Source organism: Papaver somniferum, chromosome 10, assembly GCF_003573695.1.
Source record: "Papaver somniferum cultivar HN1 chromosome 10, ASM357369v1, whole genome shotgun sequence".
Classification (NCBI taxonomy): Eukaryota; Viridiplantae; Streptophyta; class Magnoliopsida; order Ranunculales; family Papaveraceae; genus Papaver; species Papaver somniferum.
In genome coordinates this window covers 145650004-145675182 of record NC_039367.1, presented here as the reverse complement: position 1 = coordinate 145675182, position 25179 = coordinate 145650004, and the positions used below count along the sequence as shown (strand labels likewise).

The 25179-nt window shown below is 37.4% G+C and overlaps 2 long non-coding RNA genes across 3 annotated transcripts; both read right to left on the bottom strand.

The window, feature by feature from the left end:
• Positions 1-5207: 5207 nt before the first annotated feature.
• Positions 5208-7599, bottom strand: LOC113317028. Of its 2 annotated transcripts, XR_003343185.1 has the most exons (4): positions 7291-7599; positions 7025-7196; positions 6052-6455; positions 5208-5909 (listed from the first exon to the last, which is right to left on the bottom strand). It is a non-coding gene; the product is annotated as an uncharacterized LOC113317028 (long non-coding RNA). The 2 variants fall into 2 exon arrangements; XR_003343184.1 differs by lacking the exon at positions 5208-5909 and having other exon boundaries at positions 5911-6455.
• Positions 7600-12782: 5183 nt separating this feature from the next.
• Positions 12783-13579, bottom strand: LOC113317034. The gene is made up of 3 exons (XR_003343196.1): positions 13543-13579; positions 13386-13461; positions 12783-12842 (listed from the first exon to the last, which is right to left on the bottom strand). It is a non-coding gene; the product is annotated as an uncharacterized LOC113317034 (long non-coding RNA).
• Between the last annotated feature and the right edge of the window lie 11600 nt (positions 13580-25179).

Here is a 25179-nt window from a genome sequence, read left to right as displayed (position 1 = left end):
ATGACACTCAAATCCAAATCCGTTACTTTTGTCAATTTCTCCATCAACACAGTCAATTTCTCATCAGATGACATGAGTCAATGACACTCAAATTACTGGTTTACCCTCAATACACGTGTAAGCTTTTTGGTGGATTATCTAAATCTAGTGTAAATATCGGAAATAATCAACAGTTTAGATTAAATGAAATGGGAAGTCGCCACGTGTTGCACGGTTGAGTATGGATCTCATCTGTGTCAATCTCACTGAAAGTCAACGGCTTAGATTAGACAAAACTGATGGTGGCACTTGTATTTATTTTGTCCACTCATCTTATAAGAGCAATCTCCATGAGATCCAACGTAATCACCGGCGACACCATCTTGTTTAGATGTATGCTCTGATAGATATGCTCACATTTTCCTCTCTTCTTCGTAAGCACCAGCAACACCATCTTCTTCACATAAACACCGACAACATCATCTTCTTCCGACTCCATCTTCTTCAGATTCAGAGAATGTCTACCACGTCCCTTCAGTTCAGTACCACCCCCACTCATTCCACTACCAGTACAACGACCATCACCACCGTTCCTTCTTCTTCATCCCTGTTACATCTAATGATGATAATACCAAAACTTTTGATCAATTTCGATCAAAATTAACGGGTATCTGGAGAAATTAGTGATTATTACTGAATTAGGTATGAATCATTCTTCTATTTCCTACTTAAGCTTCATTTTTTTCTTGAATTTTAGCTAAATCGAAAACTTAGGGTTTCATAAGTTTGGGGATTTTATTGGGTGTTTTAGAAATTGTGTTGAAATATAACAATTGATACTCTGATATGAATTGGGTTTTCTTCCGTTTCGAGTTTTGTCGGTGTTACCATTGTTTTAAGCAGCAAATTTGGTTGGACTCAGATGGGTTTATGATGGAGGAAGACTTTAATAGGTTTTGTTGGCCGGAAATTCAATTGGAGTGGTTGTGGTTGTTGTTGAGTTTGTTGTAACAGATGGTTGAGGAATTTGTTGTGGTTTAAACAGATAAAGATGAAACTGGTGGTGGTGGTGTTGAATTAATGTGTATGAATTGACTTACAAGGAAATAAAAAATCTGTTCTTTCCAAGAAATGAGAAAACAGATGGTGAATGATGTTGATATGTTGGTACAAAAGAAGAGTTAAAGTCTGTGGTTATTGTGTCTTGGAGATTTGAGTTGAAGAGGAATTTGTAATGGATGATCTTGAAGCTGTAGAAGAATTTATGGATACTGTGGTTTGGTTAAGAATTCAGGGGTGCAATTGGTGATGGTATTCGATGGAAGTCTAGAGAAGAAGTAGCACAAATGGCTCAAAAATGGTGGTTGTTTGAGAATGTCGTGTAGAGGATCTAATTGAAGTAATCTGGGTGTTCAGATTTTTTGGGATCTAATGATACATGATGTGTAAAAGATTAAGTGTATGCAAGCTTTTTCTTTTTTGTGATATCGGTCGCTCTATGTTCTGATGCAAATTTCATTCAGTAATGTTGGTTGTATGAACGTTCAATATGATGCATCTCTGTTTTTTTTAAAGCATAGATGCATCTTTTGATGATGTTGCAGTTTAATGAAGAACATTTCTGCATTTTGCTGGTGCTGAGTGTGGGATTATTTTTTCAGTGGCAGTATTTGGTTTACTTTCATGGATATTGTTGCTAGTTAGTTCAGTTGGAGCTGATAGTGATGGATTGTGCTATACTTCACCTGCTACTTGTGTTGAGTACTGCAGGTTTATGTGTGAGTGCAAGTGCGCATTGGTGATTGTTTGCAACAATTATGATGGCCTGGAGTTAAGTTACAACACATTTGTTGGTGATTCTACTAATTGTTTTTGTGTTAAAGTGTTGGTACAGTGGAGTGCAGATAGTGATAGTGACATGAGGTACAACAAATAGTGACAAGAAGAAATGGTGGTTGCTTAATAGGTTTTGCTGGTGATGCTGCAAAGCAGAGTTGAGATAGGTAATAGCTGAGAAAGAAATGGGTAATTGCTGGTGAAGTTCTTATAGTGTTGCAGGATTGAATGACATGATTGCAGGTAATGGATTGCTATTTGTACGGAGCAGTTGTTTATGGGTGGTGATGTGTATTTGGTCGTCATGGGTTGCGAGAGAATTTTGAAGCCAATTCGTGAGTGGCAAGCGTAAAACAAATGGTGAATTTGATGACACGTGGCAAAAAATGATGACGTGGACAATGTATATGTGTGTACCAGTCAGATGCGAGTTATTGGTAGAATCGGTGATTTAAACGACAACCAGGCGAGTTTAAGGATTCAAAGGGCTTAAAAGTATTTTTACTGTACACTAACGGCGCCAAAAAGGTGGATAACCACCGTTAGCCGTTTTTTTCAATAAAACTCTCAAAACCGGTCTAAATTTATAATTTTCAAAAAAACGGGCCTATAGTTGTAGCCTTGAAAAAAAATAGGCCTATATCTGTTTTAAACCGGATATGCAAACATAAATACGTCCAAGCAAAGCATTATAGTCACAAAACCACCAGGATTTCTTATTATCTAATCTCCAAGGGCCATCCATATCACATTCATGTCAACCTAGCCACAAAGGCACGAACAGACACGAATTTAGGAACCCGTTCAGTGCGTTCACATGGCAGTTATCGTGATCAGCCATGAGAAGATACCACTTAAACGGAATACCCAAATGGTGTCTGGAAATTCAATCTTTAAACAGACCCGTGAGACTCAAACTGGAATAGGAGGCCACCAAACGACTAAGATAGTCTAAATAAGAAACGACTAAGATAGCCAATTCAACGATTAACCGTTAATCATTAATGAACCAAGAGTTGTTCATGACTTATTGCTTGTTCATGACTCCATGATGCATAGATAGGTGTGGAATAAATTAATACCGGCAGAACCACACACTTTCCCCTTACCTTTCATGTCACTCTCAAATGTCATGAAACAATAAATTTGGGAAAATGTTCAAAACTTCAAAACTTTAGAATATCAAAGTTCTCCGAATCGTGAGAGGTTCATACATGAATGACTCATTTTCTACCATGAAGAGTATTTTCATTTTCATCGTCCACACTTGCCGTCATATTAGTACAACACTTACAATCCATATCGTTAACTGCATTAAATTTATAGTTCTGTTAGCAACCAGTAACCAAAGCAAGAAACCAAGAAGACATGGATTCTGTTAATAAACGATGTACACAAAAAAGAAACAAGGGAGATCGGAAGTCTTGTTGACAAAGGAGGAATAAACAAAGCCGCTTTGCATATCGTCTTCCAAGTATATTGCAGGTTACTATGAGAAAGGCGATAAAATGTAGTGTAGTCTTCCGCCTCACTATATAACTCATGTACTAAAGACGAATACTAAAACCTTCGAATTTCGTAATATAATATGATTAGTTTGGAAAGCCACTAACAATCAGATTTTATCAAACCACTACACAATCAAATCCTTTGGACTTTTATTCAGATCATATAGCGCCGGTTTTAAGCCTTTTAAATGATCTGCTCCTGTACACCACAAAACAATTTAAGATTCCGCCAACCTGTACTCACAGACTAATATTATTACTATACGGTCAAAGATACACAAGATTAAAAGAAAAGAAAAATGTCTTAAGATTGTTGGCAATCTTGTATATAAAATGTAATAAAACAAACGGAGAAAAAGAGAAAGGCAAATCCAATTAAACGAAATTAAAGTCAGAGGCAAGGATTATATCCTTTAGCCTTAAGACAGATTCACCCCGCACTGGTGCTTACGGATTACCGATGTCTGTCTCCCAAAATACAAGGACTATCTTCTCGATGTAGTAGCACTCCAAACTTCGAGAAACGACCAACCAAGCTTAAAGTGATGAACTCTCTTGACACAAAACTTGATTGATGATTTTAAACTTAAAATGATGAGCTCTCTCCTGACACAAAACTTGATTGATGATTTTAGAAAACAGGAGAATGATAATTAGGTTTCTAATTGATTGTCTTTTCTAAGTGTGTGCATGGTATTTATAGGGATTACTAGTACCTCTTCAATGAAGAATCATGATGCTTCAAGTACCTCTTCAATGAAGAATCATGATGCTTCTAGGATTTCTTCAAGGGTTGTGTCTTTAGAATTCCAATTTGAATTCTCAAAGGGTTGTGTCCCTTCACGTATTTAGGTTTCTATTTGTTTCAAACCTGAAACACTTAACCTAACTAACAGGCCAAATTAAGATTAATTAAGCCCACTAATACAACCCAAATCCAATTCGTACTAGTTAGATGATTTTTCCATTAATTAAGGAAAATTGGATTCGATTTTCCAACAAATCCTCTTTCTCACTACTTAAAGCCTCAAACGTTTTGCATTCCTTTATCATTTCATTGTCTTCGGTTAACACAAAATCACCACTGTGTTTACGTATGTCTTGCCCTATATTTTTAGAATTACTCATCGTAATAGTTTTGATGGATTCAAATGAATTGTGGATTACAAGAGATTTAAGATGTAGTTATTGTGATTGAAACTGTAAGTTCTCTTTTTTGTTTTAGTGGCCTAGCTATGGTTTTTCAACTGCATCTAGGTAATGGTCTTCCACTTTGTTTTCACGAATCTAACCTAGGTTTTGTAGGGTTTTCTGGAGAGACGAATAAAGTGCATGATATACCCCCCCCCCCCCCCCCCCTAAATCACGATTCCAAATTAATCTTCACTACCTTTTCAGCTTCTCTGCTGTAGCTATTGTACCGGTAGAGACCTTCTCTAATGGTTCCCTGAATGTTAAGTAACTGCGGTCTTCTCTAATTGGCAAATGGATTGATGCTCATTAAAATATATCCTATATATGTTTATTGACCAGGGCAGAAACATCATACGTGGTTATATGTTTCTGTAGATTGTTTGACCTTCTACTTAATATGTCTGCCAACCCATCGAATTTTGAGGATTGTATGGCCTGTGAAAAAAAAAATTCCATTGAGTTTCTTGGCTAGTGGATCACCTGTATTGAAATTTGAAAGTGGTGGTTTTTGTTTTCAAATTAAGCATTTAGTATTTGTAATTTGGCATACTCGTTGAATTTTAATAACTGGAGTCAGACAAAACATCAACATAATACTATTAACTTGTTTTAGGCTTCATCTTACAGGGAGGATGGATTCATGGCCGCTCTTATCTAGAAACTATTTTACATGGCTTGTATCAATTTTTCAAATGACAGTGAGTTTGAAATTAATATTGTAAAGGGACATTCTTCTTATAAAATTCTACATTGAGTCATGGGTATCACCACTTTTTGTTTATCTTATCTTTGTTGTTTCACTCGATCAAGATAAATTTACCGTAACTTTTTACATTTGTTGTTTTGGGATCCTGACTCCACCACTGTTTCCCTGCACTTCTTTGGCCCTTACAAGTTGCCTCCTTCGCACCATGCTCACACCCTTGGTCATACCACCCGCGTTTTCGCATCCACATGGAAATTTCCTCATTTTCCAAATTCTTTGATTGAACTTTCTTTTTAAAAACTCAAAACTCCAAGAATCTTAAAAGAAGCATTAATATTGGTAAGTGTCCATGATTGTTGGAACAAGCAGGTACAATTTTTACCAACATCATCTCCAAAATCCCAACACACAAATAGCCCCACGCTTTATTAGATATCTCTCATTCTGTCAGTCTCATTGAGAATGAGATGGGAGCTGAAATTGTAGCAAGCCGATATGATACGCCAGCCGGAAGAATTTGGATATAGAAAATAAGGTATTAGGCCAAGCCGCCAAGTAAACGCACTTCCCGCCGCTGATGAATCTCCATGGCATCTAGCTAACAGTTTGATTTTCAGGTTCTAACGACTAGATAGCACCTAAACATTTCAGGTATCTCATTACCACCTAAAGTTCAAGAATCGAAACTGAAACCAGAAAAGACACAAAAGTATTACAGAACTGAGAGTGCAATACACATCACTAATGATATCAACCAATTATAAGGTAGCTACTGATATTCATTTCAGTTTAAAATTGTTAAAAAGAAGAGGGACACCCGATAGAAACCTGCGTCTAATAGGCAACTGCATATAACAATACGAAACTGCAGGTCTTCTTCCTGCGACTTAAGTTGTTTGCAAAATCCCCATTTGGAAGGCAGTTTCAATTCCCCATCTCCCTATGCAACTTCAGAGCAAGCAAGACTGACTTCCCAGTTTTACAATGCCCACATATAACTATAAGTGTCCCCCAAGACACAACATCGAGTTGAATTCCATTTCCCAGTTAAATTCTTGCACTGCTGCACATAGAGCCCCTTGGTTAGTGTTATTGAAAGTTATGGTCTCACAAGTCAGGATCACAGCCCTGCTAATGTCTGAAATATTGCTGCAGAGGTTTGAAAAATTGCTCAGGTTTCCACATTAAATAGTAAACATGCCCATCATTTGTAGACGTTGCCGCTTGAGTTTCTGCAATTCAAAGGATCCCTGATAATGTTAGACTTGTTTTGTCAAAGAGAAAAGACAAATCAGACGGCAACTATTCTAAACTAATCAGTACATCAAAACACAAATAAACAAGCAGAGCATCACCCGTCTTTACAGTAAACAAAGTCTGAATAGCAAAACAAGGATGCTAAAAAAAGAAAAGAAATTAAGAGACATTGTTTCTTAATCTTAAGGTATAGAGAGGACAATCTGGATCACAATCTCATAATCTAAATAACTTAAAAACCTTTTTGGATTACGTATATCAGACAACCAAAAGGAGATGAACAAATTGCAATCTATCAAATGTGACCAGAATATAGTTTTTATCACTATTCTCAATGTTATGTCATGTTCAATTACACGTGCAAATTCTTAAATAACATCCAATTACAACTATAGATCTAGTCTGTATACACATTACAATTACACTCATCTACAAACCTCAAACAACAAGCAATGTGCCATTTACAAACACATTACAATTACAATCAAGAAACTAATTAAATTAGGGAAAAAAAAACAGTAAAGAAAATAGGAGAATAACTTACTTTAACCATTTTCAAGAGTACCCTATAAACAACTCCAAATGAATCAAAACCCAAAATCAAAAATCAACAGATTATCTGTGTTGTACTTCAGAGTTCGTTTCTTTTGTGAATTAGATCAGGGTTCTACCCAGGAAAACACTCCAGAGAGGGTGTCTTTACAAAACCAAATACCCTGCGCACATAAAAAGAAAAGGAAAAACATTTATGAGCCTAAAATCAAACATTAGATGAGTAATGAAAACTAAAAATCCATTTGTAGAGTTTACCAGAATGAACAGAAGCAAACTCTTCAGTTGTAAACTATACAGAAAGGCTTTAAACTTGAGTTTTGAGAGGAAAAATGATTGTGCGGGTGAATCATCAAGAACAACAGAAATGGTTTCAGCTTCTTCTTCAGGCAGTTCCAGTGGAATAATCAGAGTAGAAGTAATAATAGTGTTCAGATCTGTAAGAGATGACAATACTGTTGAAGAAACTACCGTCAAATCAGGAAAGAATTTTGACAGAAATTTCTAGATCTAGCCGGGGAAATAATGAACAAACAAAGCTTTACTTTGTAGACGCCTAGACGGCCGCTGAAGATGATTTTTAAGGATACCTCGTGTGTGTATATAAGAGATGGCTAAAATGATAATCCAACGGTTGGGAGATAGGAATTACATATCGATTAGGGTATCGTGTTGTAGTAGCCTGTTTGGATATACTTGAGAAGCAAAAGTAGGAAGCAAAATTGTTTCACAAACGCGTTTGGATACCAGAAGTAGAAGTCCGAAGGAAAAGTTAGAAGCAAAAATTTTATGAATTTTTGCTTCTAGAAATCATTTTGAAATTATGTAACCAAACTCACTTCTGATTTTTTTTTGCTTCCAAAAATCAAAAAACAACTTTTGATGTGTGTTTCCAAACAAACTAGTGGGCGATTCCGTTCTGAATTTTAAATGAAAAAGATTTTAACATTCAGGTGGATGGGCAAACTGAGTTTGCGACTATGGGAAAAGGCCGTCAGCGATTGCACATGTATCGTGTGATATGGACTGGGACCCGCGGTTCAACCACCACCTCCCAGCGACACAACTTTTGATGGTGAAAGATGTAGAGTCGAGAGCCAAACGTATGTCGCCAACGACTAAATGCCCAACGAATCTGTTTCGAATGGCTATAATTGCAAATCCCACAAATTCACCTCATTTTCAACAACTCATCTCACTCTCTATTTTCTACCGAAATTCTTCATACAAACCAAATTTAGTCTTCTTCTAGTTTACTAAATGGTTAGGATTCTTAAAGGGAGTGTAAAGAATTTAAAAATAAATCAAAAGGGTGAAAAATTACCTCTAGCTCCTAAAGCACAAAATTATCTTTACTCCATATGAGCTCCATGAAACTTCAAATCAAACTCTTTAAACAACATGAATGAAATAAAGAGAACTCAAACCTTTTGATTCGTACACACTTCAATTCCAATACGAAATTAAACTCAAAAACATCATTAGAACCGCAAGATACTTCAACACCTTGGTGATAACTGCCTTGAAATAAGAATTGAAACCAACAACTTTTCAACCTTCTGCTGAATCCAATTAGTGGAACGACTTTAAGTTTTATTCCTAACTAGACCTTGGTGTAGCAGACTAGATCACACTCATATTCTCTCGGTATCAAGGAACAACAATAACAATCTTGATCAAGAAATTAGATCTGAAAAGAACCTAATTATGATGAAAAACTTCTATTAAAGATGAAATTGCAAGATGTGGAGGTAAGAAATCTGGATATGAGATTTAATTCTTTGTGAAGATGCATTAAATGCAAATTCGTGATGAATAACAACAAATATTTGATGAATAACAACAACATGAGAAGTTGAATTAAAGAAAATTAAGGTTTAATCAGCGGAAGAGGATCGATACCCCTGAGAATTTCAATTCTCAGGACTGATACCATGATGACATTCAAAGAATGAATGTCTGCATTTCTACTGAGACGATTTGATAATCAATTGATTATAAAAGGAAAGATAGTATTAAAGTTTGCGGGCATCCAACTCAAAACCAATTGGCAATGAGTGGAGAGGCCCTAATAGATTATAAACTGCAGGATATTAAATAACCCAACCAGGTGGGATTAATAATCTCAACACGCCCCCTCATGTATAGCCTCGGCGGGTCTTACAAACACGTGGACAATTAAATCGGGTGACGCGGAATAATGGTGCGGTCAACTGACTCGACACAAATAACCTTGCTCTGATACCATATTAAAGTCTGCGGGGATCCAACTCAAAACCAATTGGCAATGAGTGGAGAGGAGCTAATAGATTATAAACTGCAGGATCTTAAATAACCCAACCATGTGGGACTAATAATCTCAACAGATAGATTACAATTTTGAGACTGTGAGCTTATATAGCTCATCAGTTCTGTTGTAAACCAAACAATGAAAACCTCCTCTCTCTACGTGTTGCTTTCACGTGTACAATTCTCTCATGTTAACTACAGTCTCACACTCTCTTAACACCATTAACAATTCTAGCAATCATGTATATGTTATTAACAAGAAGAAGATGGAGGATGTCGTCAAATTGCGGTTAAGTGGTTAGGTAGTGGTGAAAGTTGTGACAAAAAATATATCAATGACAAGACGAAGAAGTTGAAAAATGTATGCAACCCAATCCTAACTAGGCAGGGTGGTTCCAGTGCTAAAACCAAAATCTGAGGAAGTTGACTAAAGTTAGATTTGTTTACTGCTTTTCTTGTGAGTCCTTCCTTGAAATCTTGAAGTCATTAGTCATTTAAATGTTGGAAAAAACAATTAAAATTCAATAAATCAAACAACTAATTAATATAAGAGGCATTTATCTGATTTTTGTGTCGTCTCCTGCAATTGTTGATGTAATGAACATCCCTGTTAAACAACATAGACAGAAGAAGAAACTTGTAATGGTAGATTGAGGCGCATGTTCAACATACTGTCCTTAAGACAAGAATGCCCGGCTACACTATGAAAAGATGATGCTATAGCCCTACGGGTACATCTGCCTCCAAGATACAACAATCTTAACAAGTTTGAATAGCAAATTCAAACTTGTCCTTTTAGAACTTGGCAGCGGAAAACTCATGGAATTGTTAGCACTTAAACCCTAGTATCACTCATAGAAAAACAAAGAAGAAAAAGTTCTCAAAACGCACGGATACAAGAGGGGTTTTTCTGCATACAAAACCCTAACACAAATCCAAAATATATAAGGTAAATTTATCCCGTAAAAATCTAAGTGATAAATTTGGAACGTATTTTAATTATTTTGAAAAACTGTTTTATACTAAATTTTAATTCACATAAAACCGGTGGTTTTTCCAACATTAAATGGTTATGGTTTAAGGTTATAGTAGTTGTTAATTTTCTATTTTTTAGCCTCCGGGTATTTCAATTTGCTCTGCAACTCCTGTCACTATGTTACTCAAGTGTCATGGATATGGTCAAGAATTTGGTTTCATACTTTTAGGTTTGCTAGTTGTATAAATTTGACTATGGATTTTGCCATCCCCACAGAATAAATGAGAGAAAAAACATTTTCCTCAGAATTTGTTGTCCTAATAAATCTTAATTTTGTACCTAATGATGTAACGATTGTTGTTATCTGGTAAGATTTTATAGGTAACTTAATAAACTTTTATCAAGTGTCTTTCTCGCGCCCTTACCCTTTACAATTATCAAGTGTTATCAAATCAAAAGTAACAAACATGGGGCATGTTGAGGTCAGTAATTCTTAATGTATCGAGCCACTCACATGGGCAATCCATTGTGTGACATCCAGGGAGGGTCGACACCTCCATGGAACTGTTAGGAGAAGAATGCGATTACTTAAAATTTCCTATGGATAATCATCCATCCCTTCGACCGGAATTATTTGATAGATTAGGGTTTTGTAAAATTATTAAAGAATTTAAATTATCTCCATATGGATCATCAATTTTCCAAATTCTTTGTTTAGTATACTAGTTTTCACATCCGAATTTTTGGTTACTTTTTCATAATCCGAAAACACAAAGGAAAAATATGAAAAGTTTTTATGACACTTTTGCTAAAAGAAAGAAAAAAAAAACCTACGTTATCAACTAAATCTAGCGGAATGAGCTTTTTTTGTTTTTGTGTTTTGGTATGATAAGACTCAAGTCTCTAGACATTAATTAAGGCCTTTTCGACGGGAAAAGAAAGTGGAAATGATAAGTTTAGTTTTAGCGAAAACTACTACCACATCCATCTTTTAGATTTTAATTATTTTGAAACCCACACCCGTAAAACTTCAGGCGCGCACCCATTCTCGGTGATAGGATTATGCACATGCCCATAATTTTGAGAAGTTGTATTTTCGTTTTTCTTCTTTCCAAAAAAACCTAAGGAGAAAAATGATTATTATTACTAAAAAAATCTAAAATCACCCGATTCATCTCAGATCTTATCTCCTATGTTCTTCTCTTGACCTCGACAGCTTCATCACCATCTTAATCTTCGATTTCCAGTAAATCGACGAAGAAGAGTCGGTAAAAATCTTTATCAAAGTTTTAGAATGATTGTGGTATGAATTGAAGTTGCATATGAATATTCAGGATGGGGTCGATAGGTTGTTTTAGAAGAACAAGTAAGGGTTTGAGAGGAATTGAAGATGAGACAGTAAGGAAGAATGGGTTCTCAATTTCACATGAAAGGCGATAAATCAAGACAAGTTGATGAATTCAGGGGTTCAGAAACTGCAGATTAGGGTTTGAGTGATTTAAATCAACACATAGAGAAGATGAATGTCTGTTGCTGAATCGATATGGGGAAGATAGTGTTGTTGTTGAGGTATGTCAGAAGAAGGGACCGAATTGATGAGTTAAGGCTTGGGGAAATGATGATTGTATGAAAGAAGGTAATAGATGGAAGTTGTGGATTGTATAACTGAAGTGATGAAGCTGCTTTGGTTGTGCTGGTGTTCACAGAGAAGAACAGAAGATGATGATGTGAGCAGTAGAAAAAATTCAATCCAGTTTAGACCAAAAATGCCCGAGCTTTACTAAGCTTATGCTCCGATCACATGTTTCTGGGTGTTTTTGGCTGGTAATTCCAATTAGTTATCTATCACGAACATTTAATATTCACACTTTTAGAGATGTTTATGTTAATATCACCAATTTGGGTTTTCTAACAGGGACTTCCTTCAAAATTTTGTTTATCGAGTCTACTAAAAAATGATACACCATTTAGCTTGGAGGATGAGGATGGGAAAGAATACACTGCAAACTACCTTTCTCGGAAGTGGGGGCTTTGTAACTACTAGGGCTGTTCATGGTCGGTTTTGGTTCGGTTTCTAGCCAAACCAAAACCGAAACCAATACTATTGGTTTCTTAAAATATGAACCAAACCAATCCATTAACCATTGGTTCGGTTTCTTAATGGTTCTAGCCGGTTTCGGTTTATTCCAGCGGATATCGGTTAACCGGGTGCTATGTCAGTTTCAGGAAACTGACAGTTCAAATCCAAGAAAAAAAAAACATAGTTCAAACCTACCTACAGGCTACAGACATTCACATTCCAATATTCCATACACAATCCAAATTCATAACATTCTTAAACACAATTCAAAAGATAAAGATTAGTAGATTACATCTTCTTTCAGTTTCACCAAAACTCATATAAAAAAAATAAACTAAGCAAGTGTCACCTAACTAGTAACTACCTAAACATCCACAGTCTCCATAACATCTAAACAACGTCGACACTTTCCAGCTATGCATCCACAAAATCAACTGATAGCTTCAGACTTTCCAGGGTTGCTGACTGCATGTATATGAAAATGGCAAGCAACTGGTAGTTAGAATCTAATTCATGTATATTTCCACTAATCATGATGGCAAGTAATACATGAAAATGCTAACAGTGAAAAGACGTGACATGTAAACACACCATCAGGAGGACAATGTATCAACTAAATTAAACCTTCTGGGATTATATTTGATTTTGGTTTCGAACTTCGGAATCTATCTTTCTTTGCTAACTGAACATGATTAATCCAACTATCAGGAGGACAATCTATCCTTTTGATTTCCTGAAACTAGATGGCTAACACGTACATTAAGCATCTTAAAGTAAATTTTGGTTAATCAGGATCTGTACTTTGTCGTGCTTGTGTTTTAACATTCACTTTTGGTCCTGGCATCTTAAAGTAATGTTGATGCGAAACGGCACAACAACAGATAAATTAAACCTGATTGGCCGGATTTGAAAAGGTAGCCACTAATATAATAACTGAACCAGTCATTCTAAACATGCTTCCAAAAATATTTACCAACTTAAACTAATCCAATTGGTGAGATGAATTACCTTGGTACTCCTTAGTCCTCAACATCATCATCTGTTATGTTTACGAACATGGATTTAGAGAGAGAGTCCAAAAATTCTGCAATGAACAAATGCACGATCAGTAGTATACAGTGAGTGTCCAAAAATTCTACAAATAAATTAACAAATGAAATAATACCTGAACTAACTTCCTCTTCTGGTCCCAAGGAAGAAATATCAAGATCAATCGGCGTATTCAACCAATTTTGAGCACAAATCAATGCCTCAACTGTTGTGGGAAGTAAAGAACTTCGATATGGATCGAGAATACGCCTCCCAGTGCTAAAGGCAGATTCGGATGCCACTGAAGAGATGGGTATAGCCAATATATCTCTTGCGATTAGTGCCAAAGTAGGATACCTAGTCGAGTTCGTCTTCCACCAACCTAAGATATCAAAAGAAACTTTCTCTTTCCGCGGTTCTCGTTTCTCTCTCAAATAAGTCTCCAGCTCATTTTTTCCTTCATCATCAAAACTTTCCTCTTCTTATCTTGCTCTCTCTGCCATAAGGGCGGCTGCAGCACAATCTCCTTCATCATCTGGTTCAGCGCCAACAGTATTACCACCAATACCATCTGTTACAACTATTGAGTTTCCAGCACTCATTTGGACATCCCAGTATTCTTCAAAAAGTGCCTTAAAGTCCCTCATTACAAGATCCATTAGTTCTGTTCTCAAATAACCACCACCAATTCCTAACTGGCCAAGAAGAAACTTCAATCCTGATTCTTTATCTTGTGGATTCAATAATACAACAATAAACATAAGATTGTTCATCTTTTCATAACGTCCCCAATACTCGTTATATTTACTTTGCATTTTAAGACCCATGCTAGAAAGAAATGTATCTTTGTGATTTGCCCATGTGTTTAAAGTTCGATGAATAACACTCACATGAAACAAGAATTCGTGTGCAGTAACATGAGTAGAAGCGGAGAACTTGACAGTAAAATCAAAAAATACCTTCAAAAACTTCGCGAAGGCTCTAGCATACGACCAATCTGATGGGTATGGCGCGTGCAAAGGAGGTGCTGATGGGGCCTTATCAGAACTTGTTCTCTTGCGTTTATTTCCTCTCTTTGCAGTAGCAATAACTTCTTCATCAGAACTTAAGTCTGCATCTTGGTTTTCATCCACATCCCAGTCAGGTTGGTTATCAACGGTGGAAGTACTAGAAGTAGAAGAAACTAAAGGAATTTGACTTTCAACAAAACAGAACTTCTTCTTGAATGCCTTGTCCTCATACTCTAACCTCTCAAAAGCTGGCTGATACTTCTCAGCTGAGTCTAACATAATAAATGTCGAATTCCAACGGGTGTCTACATCTAGGACCAAACCCTTCTTGCATTCAATCTTCTCGTAAGTGACACAGTCCATAAATTTTTTCAATCTTGCAGGAGAACTCATACAATACTTCACTACTGCCCTTATTCTCTTAATTGAGATGTCATACTCCTTCATTCCATGCTTTACAACAAGGGCAAGGACGTGAGCAGCGCATCTCACTTGTAAGAAACCCTTCACTAAATCTGAATTCTTTCTGAGCACTTGGTTTTGCAGATATGTTATAGCTACATCATTGGCAAAAACGTTATCTAAAGTTATAGTAAACACATTTTGGATCTCCCAATATAACAAGCATGTTCCTATCATCCTACCAATAGTCTCACCGCTATGACCTACAATTTGGATGAAACTAATGATCTTCTTGTGCAACTTCCAGTTAGCATCTATCCAATGTGCTGTAATAACCATATATCCCAACTTCTGAAGTGAGCTCCATGTGTCAGTGGTGAGGAAAACTCTGACTTTATTAAACTTGAAATAGTTCTTCAATCTCACTTTCTCGTACTCAAACAGTTCCATAACATCTCTCCGTACAGTGATACGAGATGGTATCTTGAATCTACTCTCAAGTACCATGCAAAATTCTCGGAAACCTTCCCCCTCAACTATTCTAAAAGGTTGCTCATCCACTATGATGAATATAATCAATGCTTTTCTACACGAATCCTGACAAAAAGTTACAGCAACTAACCTTTCATCTTCTCCCATCCTAGCAGGTTCAAAAGAAAGAGTCGACTGACCAGAATCCTTAGGAATAAGATTCAGACACTTTCTTAAATGGTTATTCAAGTTGCCGGTCCCATGTGTAGAAGAGTCAGCTTTCATTCTCTGTTTACATTTCTTGCAAGTTACCATTATCGAAGGAGGAGGGTCCATATCAACGTGATCCCATACCCATGAAGTTTTCTTCCGCTTCTTAGAAGCTGGTGCAGTGACAGTGATGGTACCAGCATCGGAAACATTGGCAGCTGGTGCAGATGGAGCTTCACCAGTAGTTGGTACTTTTCCAACTGAACTAACTTCTGTAGAGGCGTTAGAAGATCTTGGAGGAGGATGTAGTGGTGGCAACAATGCATTTGAGTTAACGGAAGCCTGAATATAAACAAGGCAGAAATTCAAATCAGATAACATGTAAAAAAAGCATATCAAAGTGCATTCAAATACTACTTATTAAAAAGATAAGTAAAGTGAATATAGATGATACACTTTATATGCACAAAGAAGTATTCTGTAATTAAGGAGTAGATAAATTCACTGGATGTCCTCTCAGCTAGAGCTAATCCCATGAGACCCACTGTCTACACGTAGATATCCAAAGGTTGGAGTTTTATTGGAACATATCTGTCATTGTTTGACACTCACAACTATGAACAAGCCTATGTAAATCAGGTCATAATACTTAATAGATCAATATATTTAACTAAATATTGTGAATATCAGTTCATGCTAAATCAACATCATCATTATCAAGTGTTATAATATTGAAGTGGGGTGCGCAAAAAAGAGCTGGATTTTAGTAAAAAATTGGTAAAAGAACGAATTGACACACTGGTACCAATCACTTGAACGAATTAGTAAAAGAAGACTACAAATTTTAGAATCCTATTTTTATAATTCTTGAGAAAAAATATCTTACTGGTGTTGATCCTGATTCCTCCATAGTTGAATCAAAGAAATCAACTTAATCCTGCAAAAAAACAAAACAAGCAAAATCAAATCATTTTAGTAAACCCTAGATTAAATATAAATCATGTAAATCAAATAACCCAAGTTACATAAATATGATACCTCTTAAAAGAAATTAGATGTTCACTTGTTTATTTCGTCTGAAGAATGAAGATGATACCTTCTACTAGTAAACCCTAGCTAACACTGACAGGTTACAAACTCATATGAACAGATTTCGCCTGAAAAGAAGGAGGAGGAGAAGAAGAAGAATGAGGGGATGATTAGATTCTACTAGAGTTTAGAGATCACGATTCACAATTCATGATTTGATTTTTGATTTTCGCCTGAAAAGAAGGAGGAGGAGAAGAAGAAGAATGAGGCGAAGAGATGTGAAGTGAAAATTAGGTCGACGAAATCAATGTATACTTGGGTTATAACTTAAGAAATATGAAGGGTGTGGATTGAATCTATCTGATATTAATCAACGGTCTATATTTATCGGTTTTCCAATGGTTTTTGGTTCGGTTTTCAGGTCAAACCAAAACCAAACCAGTAATGTCGGTTTTTCAACTTTTTTTACCAAACCAATCCAAATCTTAATGGTCTGGTTCGGTTTCTTGCTTATTGGTCTGGTTCGGTCGGTTTCCAACGGTTAACCGACTCCATGTTCAGCCCTAACCATATCAAAGGAAGAAAGAGTGGGGGAAGCTAGCTCCGACATGGGACAGACCCTACATTATACACGATATTGCGGGAAAGGGTTCATACTACTTAAGAAATATCAAAGGGGAAGTATTGCAACACCCTTGGAATGCAATGTACCTAAAGAGGTATTACCCGTAAGAGAATGGTTATCACTCAGGAGAAGAAGAGAAGGGGCAATATCCCACCATGTTCTATCTCTGATCAAAGGTATTACAAACCAAAATAACCAATGAAAGAAACTTTTTGCTAAGAAAGAGTGCATGTTGATTAAATACAAAATGGGTTAGAAAAGACACCCTCCGTCAGAATTGACGATGAGGCAAGGCACGGCATAACTGTGCATATGTCAATCTCGGATCCTAAGGGAAAATGAATCCCACTAAAAGGAAAATAATAAGCAATATATTCCACAAAGAGAGATACCTTGTTGAAGTAAAGTAGCAATCGCGCTGAACGCCTAGGGTTACAGGAAAATTATTACCCACGTAGGAGCCCTCGCCACCACGGTACCTTGTGGCCAAAGGATACTTGGGTAGGATGATGAATGTTCTACCAAAGGTTAAAAACACCTTAGCACCTTGTGATGACTCGAATGTGCAAATAATTAGACATAATACGTCTATATAAAGTTTTTCCCCTTCTTTCGCCATCTTCACATGGGCTTGTCGGAACACCTGTCTCTTTTCTTGCTCCCCAATATAGTTAATTCGCGATCTATCTTTTCAACCAAGTTACCGTACTTCGCCCTTTTGGTTTCTTCGTTGGCATATTGTTGGGTACTCTAGCTTGGTCTTTCGTAACTTATGTTCCTCGTGTAAGTCTCCTTGCTTCTGTATGATACTTCGCGGGATTGGTCGGTGACGAGGTAATTCTGACATTCGAATTGACAATTCCCTGACTGAGATCTTTAAGTGAGATTTCCTAGTCATGCTTCTTCCTTCTGTGTTCGACACGGGGCGAGTCTATTTCGTGTACCCACATTTTGCCTTTTCTTATTCCATTCAAGCCATACGAGAATGGAATAAGAACCTCTTTGGATTCCCTAACCGCCACGTTCTCCACTTTCCAGCTTCCATGTGTCCACGTTCTCTGAGTAACCTTATGTTACCGGTTAGCATACCTCGAATGTGTCGTCAACCCACTAAGCCGGTCATTTTTTCTGTGCTATTTATATCCAACTTGATTTAGGTATGGGGTTTCTTTTCCTCTTCCCTTATTCTGCGTTCATCTGGTTTTTGCGCTTTCTCCTTCTTCTGCCATTGTTGTTATCTTTCTCAATCTTTTACTCTTTTTTCGTTATCATGGCACCCAAGAAGATTTCCACGACTATCTCACTCAAATCTCTTGAAGAATTCCAAGCATATTTTCAAAATATGGGTTTAACCCTAACTCCCGCCGTTGATTCTTCTGTGAGTCCGCCTATTTCTGCTTCTCAGGACATAGAACTGAACTACAGGTGGATTCAGTCGGATATTTGGACGTCCGACAAAGTAGCTGATCCTCCTGTTCATCCCAAGGTTGAACGTCTGAAGAAATCCACAGAGGATCCCTCTGCTGGCGAAAAGAATAAGCAAACGGCTCCATCTGTGTTGTGTAACCCTCTCTATGATCCGGACATGAAGTTTCTCCAAGAGATTTACGACAAAACTCGGGAAGACCCATCCATGAGGTCTCGTTCCTTAGAATCTCTGGTGACTTTTAGTTCTGATGACTTCCTTTCTCAAGATCCATCCGTACTACTTAACGCCTCCATGAACTTGTCTCTAAAACAACACTCAGCTTTGATGAACCAGGTGAGCCGTTTATACTTTTGTTGTTATGCCTTCATCCTGTCCGAGATTTATTTATTGAATTATGATTCTTCAATTCGCAGGAGGTCTACCGTCACATGGCCAGCCTCGTGGAAATTAGACTTGTTCGCGAGAAAGCAAAGAAGGAAGAGGTTCAAATCAAAGTTTTGACAAAGGAGCTTCAAGAGGAAAAAGAGCATTCCAGTAAGCAAAGTCATAAGATAGAGAAGATTTTAAGTAAATTCCCTCCCCTCGCAGAATCGTTTTTTTGCCTTTGCTTTTACTTCTGTTATTTTCTTATTTTGTATTTCGTCAAGCTCGCTGTATGCAACGCCAAATGGATTCCTTCGAAGCATCTGCCTCGCTAGAAGATATTCGTGCTGAGAATCTGAACCACGTGACCCAAAATGACTGCTATGTGTCCGAGAATCTGATTAAATGAAAAGGTCGAGACTCTTTTTCACAAGTGGACCGCCTGTCTATTAATTGTTCTCGTAACGAGGAATTAAATTATCATCTTCACGACGAGAATGAGCGTCTTAGGTATGATCTTCAACGGGTCAGCAACTCCCTCACTACTTCGAGGTACCTTCATTCCTCGTCACTAGCTAACTATAAGATACTGGAAGAATATAACGAGAGCGTGATCAAGAGTAAAGCTAAAGTCGTGGTTGATCTTCGCAAATCTCGTAACAAGGTAGCTAGTTTAAACGAAGAGATAGACTGTTTAAAGAAGAAAGTGGAACTTCTTCAAGCTCAGTTAGATAACTCATCTCGTCCGAGGTCTATCAAATCTTCTTCTCAAACCAAGTCCACAGGTTCTCGCAAGAACAAGGGTACTCTTGTTGATAGACACATTTTTGTGTCTAATTTGTCTCGATTATATAATTGATAGTGCTCATTTTTGTACTTATTACGGTTTTTTATGTGTGTGTAGGTATTTTTGGCCAATAAACATTTTTGGAAAAATCGGCTCGAAAAGTTGTGCGGGGCACCCGGAGGACATTTTCTATTAGGACTCTCACCATGGATAAGGGGCAACCTAATTACTAAGGAGCATACCTGCAGGGCATCTACTATTCGCACCCCCACTCTGGATAGGGGGAGACCACTTTCTTCTCAAAATTCAAAAGAAAAAATTGGCGGGAAAAAAACCAGTTGCATACCAGAGTTAGGGTTGGATTTCTAGGCTATTTTAGGGAGATTCAATCGCGGGAATTTGTTGGGATGGACGTGATTTAGCATAACAGGCTTGGTATGAGCGCTGGAATGGATTGAATTGGGCTAGAACTCGATTGGAGCATTCGCAGAGGAGTTTGTAACACTACAGAGGCGAATTGATCAAGTTGCAGGAAACCCGTATTTCTTCTGCTGCTGCTGAAGAACATCCGTTGCAAATAAGAACAACGTCTCAAATTTGTAACTCTGCTACAATAACTTCTTTGTCACAGTCAGTCATTCGTTTTGCGACTCCAATACACCGTTGCAAACATTCAGAGTTATAGTTTTTCATCTTTTAATCAACTTTTGAACCATAAACAAATATTTTTAGCAAGTGATTAATATGAGGAGCTAAACCCCATTGCTGAGGCGACGGAGCCATTTTTCCAATTATTATGTGGTAAATTCTATTTAATTTAATTTTCGTAATTTTTTTATGATTATTTGCACTGAAATGAAATCAAGTATATGATTCTGATTAAGTGGTTGTGTTCTCAATTGATGGGTCATGCTTAGGTTAAATCTTTTGATGGTCCATGCTTTCGATTTACAACAATTGTTTTGAGAATCTACTTGTCTAGGCGAAAATATTAGAATCACTTTAAACGTAAAGAGTTGCATAAATATTGACTAGATTAAATCACATAAAAATTGGAGATTGGTGGAATCCAAAGTCTTAGTGCTTTTTATAAACTTGAATACAATTTATTTTTAAGTTTTCTATTTTAATTTGAGTCTAAAATCGAGTCTACATAATCCGAGTTGAACGAACTTTACTACCACTTAAAAACTACACCAATTTTTGGCGCCGCCGACGTGGATTTGTGTTAGGTTTTAGATTTATTTTATTTAATTTAGAATTTTTATTCTCTTTTACGCCTTTGGTATTTTTCGATTGTTTTCAGATTGGAGCGAAGCTACAAGGAAAGAAAGAAGTACTATAAAAGGAAAGCATCGCCAAAGAAGGAAAGAAAACAGGAATCCGAAAGGAGTGAAGAAGAAGATTTTGTATATAGTTATTTTGGTTTATTTTTAGAAACTGTAAATAGGGTTTTATTTTTTGTAATTTTTCTTTTTATTTTTGGGCACTTTTTGGACTTTATTTTTGGACTGGGACATTATTATTTTTAAACCCTACGGAAGGGTTGGTTTAAATAAAACTGTGTGCAGAGAAGGACGGTGATTACGATATCGCCTCGGCCCCTCGGGTTCGTACATGACATAGGAGTCGTGTCCCGAGTCGACTTCAGCGGTTCTTCGCCTGTATGGTACGGGAGGTAAGTTTTTCGAAACACCCGCGAATCCCCTGTCAGCGGGTTTACTGTATTCCTTCGTTTGCATATATGCTGAGGACTTGAAAACGGCTGCTTTAATTTCCTAGTAAAGGGAAAGGACTGGCCATACAAGATAAGGGTTCGGATTTCATCACCGTTCTCTTCTTTCCCGCCTTAGGAAAACGAAACCAAACGCGAACCTAAGCGTAAAATTTTGACTAGAACGAGACCGATAGGGTAACGAGCTTAATAGGAAAGTCGTTCGAAAAATATTGGTTACTCTTTTGAGCATACTTCGAAGTTCATGATGGTTTCTGTGAGTTGAATGCGCGACTGCGCCGCCTTTAACCGGTGAGGCCTTGGGTATCAAAGCTCCACTGAGCTTCCCTCGCCTCGATTCAACTTACTTTGACTCGGATTGATTCCAGAGGGGTTTGCTCAGATTGTAACGAGTTCCTTTTCGAAAGAATAGAAGCTGGTCTAGAAACAATCTAAGTGGAACCATCATGCTTTTTGTTTGCTGGAAAATTAGGTTTGATTTGGTTGAGTCAGCCTTGTTTTGTGATTGCATAGAATCCCAAATATCCCGATAGTGCCAGCAATGGCAACTTTGAAAGATTTGTTGAACCCAACTAGGACTACTCGTCCTTCTTGTATCAGGTTAGCCGAAACTAAAGAAAATTATGAACTTAGGCCTGGGACCTTACAGATGCTTCCAATCTTTTTAGGGAAAGAAAATGAAAACCCATACTTTCATGTTAGGGATTTTGAGGAAATTTGTAGTACCCTAAAGATTAGAGACCTTGATGATGATGCTTTGAAACTTAGGTTATTTACTTTTTCCCTGAAAGATAAAACCAAATCGTGGCTATATAGTTTGGCTTCCGGTTCAATAGAAACATATGAACAACTTACATCTGCCTTTTTGAACAAGTTTTTCCCTAGGCACAAAACATCGTCTATTAGGACGCAAATCTGCACATTTTCTCAACAGGAGGGAGAATCGTTATATAGGTATTTGGAAAGGTTCAATGACTTATTAGTCCAATGTCCTCATCATGGTTTAGAAAATGTTAGGCTAGTTCAAATCCTTTATGAGGGTTTAGATTATTCGACAACAACCATGGTTGAGTCTCTACGCACTGGTGGTTTTGAAAACCAAACTGTTGATGCGGCGATGGAATTTTTGAATGAAATCGCCGAAAAGACACAGCAATGGGAATATTGTAGGGAACCCAAGAGAACAATTCTTCTAGGTAGAGGAAACGTTAATAGAGTAGAAGGAGGCTATGAATCAGATGCCAAAATTGCTGCTATAGAAAAAAGGTTAGAAGCTTTAGAATTGGGTCACACTAGTGGTATAGTAGAGACTTTTTGGGAATGCCAGAATAATAAAGAGCAAGCCAATGCTCTCTATAATAACACTAGGTTTGATAACCGTCAGAAGTTTGACCCATATTCAGAAACCTATAATCCTGGTTGGAGAAACCATCCGAACCTTTCATGGTCTAAGGACTGGTGTGCCAATGGAAAACACACAGAAACTTGCAAGTATACAAGGCCAAGTTTATAGAATAGAAGGAAAGCAGGGGAAAGTCCACAGGGAGTGGGAGCACTATAAGAGAAACCTAAGCTAACAATGGAGACAGTGAGCAAGACAAAGTAATATGGCATACAAAGTGGCAGAAGTAAAGAACCAAAGCAGCAAGGTAAAGCAAAGCAGCAAAGAAAACAGCTAAGAACCAAGGCTTGGAATCCAAGGGCAGAGGGAGATTTTGTGCACTGTTTTCAGTGCACAGAGACTACAAATTGCAAGACAATAGGCGAGCAACACAGCTAAGAAATATAAACTGAATTTGAAGCAAAGCAAGACTGAAAATGTAAGTGACTGAGAAGGATATTGTGGCTAAGCCAAGGCTTAGATTCCACCTTGTGTCCTAATCAAATAACATATTCCTAGGTTGAGTTGAGTCATATGCATACAATAGAAAGGAAAGAAAATCAGCTTGCTAAAAGAAATACCCCTAGTATTGACTGTCTTTTGACAGCACAATCAATCACAGGCAATCAGAGCACTGCTTTCTTCCCAATGCTCAAGTAAAACAGGGCATATGGCATCCTATCCTAGCAATTTACCATTTGACAATGCACCAAGGCTTCATCAAAGCCTCAGCTTGTTGCTAATTAGCTCATACTACACATGATAATAACAATAACATTCATAATATATGATAAATTAAACACAATAATCAACATTCAAAATAAATCAAAACATGCACAACTTTCACTGTTAACTGCATAAGATGAACTGAAATTTGGAATTGCATGAATTTTGTTTCAATTTTCGACTGGCTAGTCCAGAGATCATCCCCCCCAAATTCACAACCCTTAACACCTATTTATACAAATAAACAAAATCCCCAAAAATCAGGACCACATTAGTCCAATTAGGGTTTACCAAATATCCAAAATTGACTCACCTAACAGCTCTGATTTTACTCAATTATCTTCACCCACTCTGCTATTTCTAGTTACAATCAACAATTCCCAAAAATCTTCAATTTGTAAAATTAGGGTTTTCTGTTGTGAAATAGAAATCAAAATCGACTCACCTAATCTCTGATAACTTCTCCAAAGTGTCGACCCATACTTCAATTTCCTCTCATGCGTCTACCCATGCTCTAATTACAACTCTATTTCAACCTATTCTACCAATTTCACATCTAGGGTTCATGAGATTGGTGAGGCGTGAAATTGGTGGAATAGAAGTCTATAGAGTTGGTGAAAGTGGTAGTGATGATGGGTTTTAGGGTTGGTAGGAGCCATGATGGCTTTGGTGGTGGATGAGGTGGTGGCAGACGGAGCAGGTGGTGGTGATGGCGCTGGACATCGAGTTGCAGAAGAGAAGAAGGGGGAAGAAGAAAGAGAAGGTCGATGGGATTAGGGGTGTGTTTTTCTGAAGGGTATAGGGTTAGGTTGTTTGAGTGTGAGGCGGGCTCATCAGATTTCGATGTTAGGCGAGTGATAGGCGTTGGATCGATACATCTGAAATGCATCCAACGATAAGATGGAACATAGCCTTCAGCGACTGTCGGATGAAGAGATACAACGAAACTAACGGCGTGAGATGGAGTTAGGTGCTGTAGTGTTGGTCAGGAATTTCAGACTTTGATGCACGAAGAGGAGGCGACCGTTGGATGATGATATGGATCCAATCTGACGGCTAAGAATGGAGGCGAGTATGGATATAGAAAATGGGTTTGGGTAAGGGTTTGGGCCTTGGGTATGCCAGACCCATATCTTCTTTAAGAACAATTCTTCCTTCTTGAGCCCATTCCTAGCTTTTTGGTCTTGTGCACTACATTCTACGCGGCTTCCTTGTGTAATTCCTCCCGGCTTTTCACCGCTTTTCTGCTCTTTTCCGCTCCGCTATTCATCCAGACTTTATTTATTACCTAAAAATGCAAAATTAAGTAAGAAAAATATTTATTCTTGAAAACAATGAAAATACAGAATATGGGATAAAATGTAGAATTAATGCACAAAAGATGAGTTAAATGCCAACAAAAAGGGATAAATATATACAATATTCGGCACTCATCAAATACCCCCAAACCTGAATTTTACTTGTCCTCAAGTAAAACAAAACTAAGGAAATCCTACCTATACCACTGTCGCTGGTCTCTCGAATGCATTTAGCGTATGCACTAAGCCTTTTAAACCACTAAGTGTCCCTAGTGGACGAGTTGAAGTCTCGTGAAGGTTTGCTTAG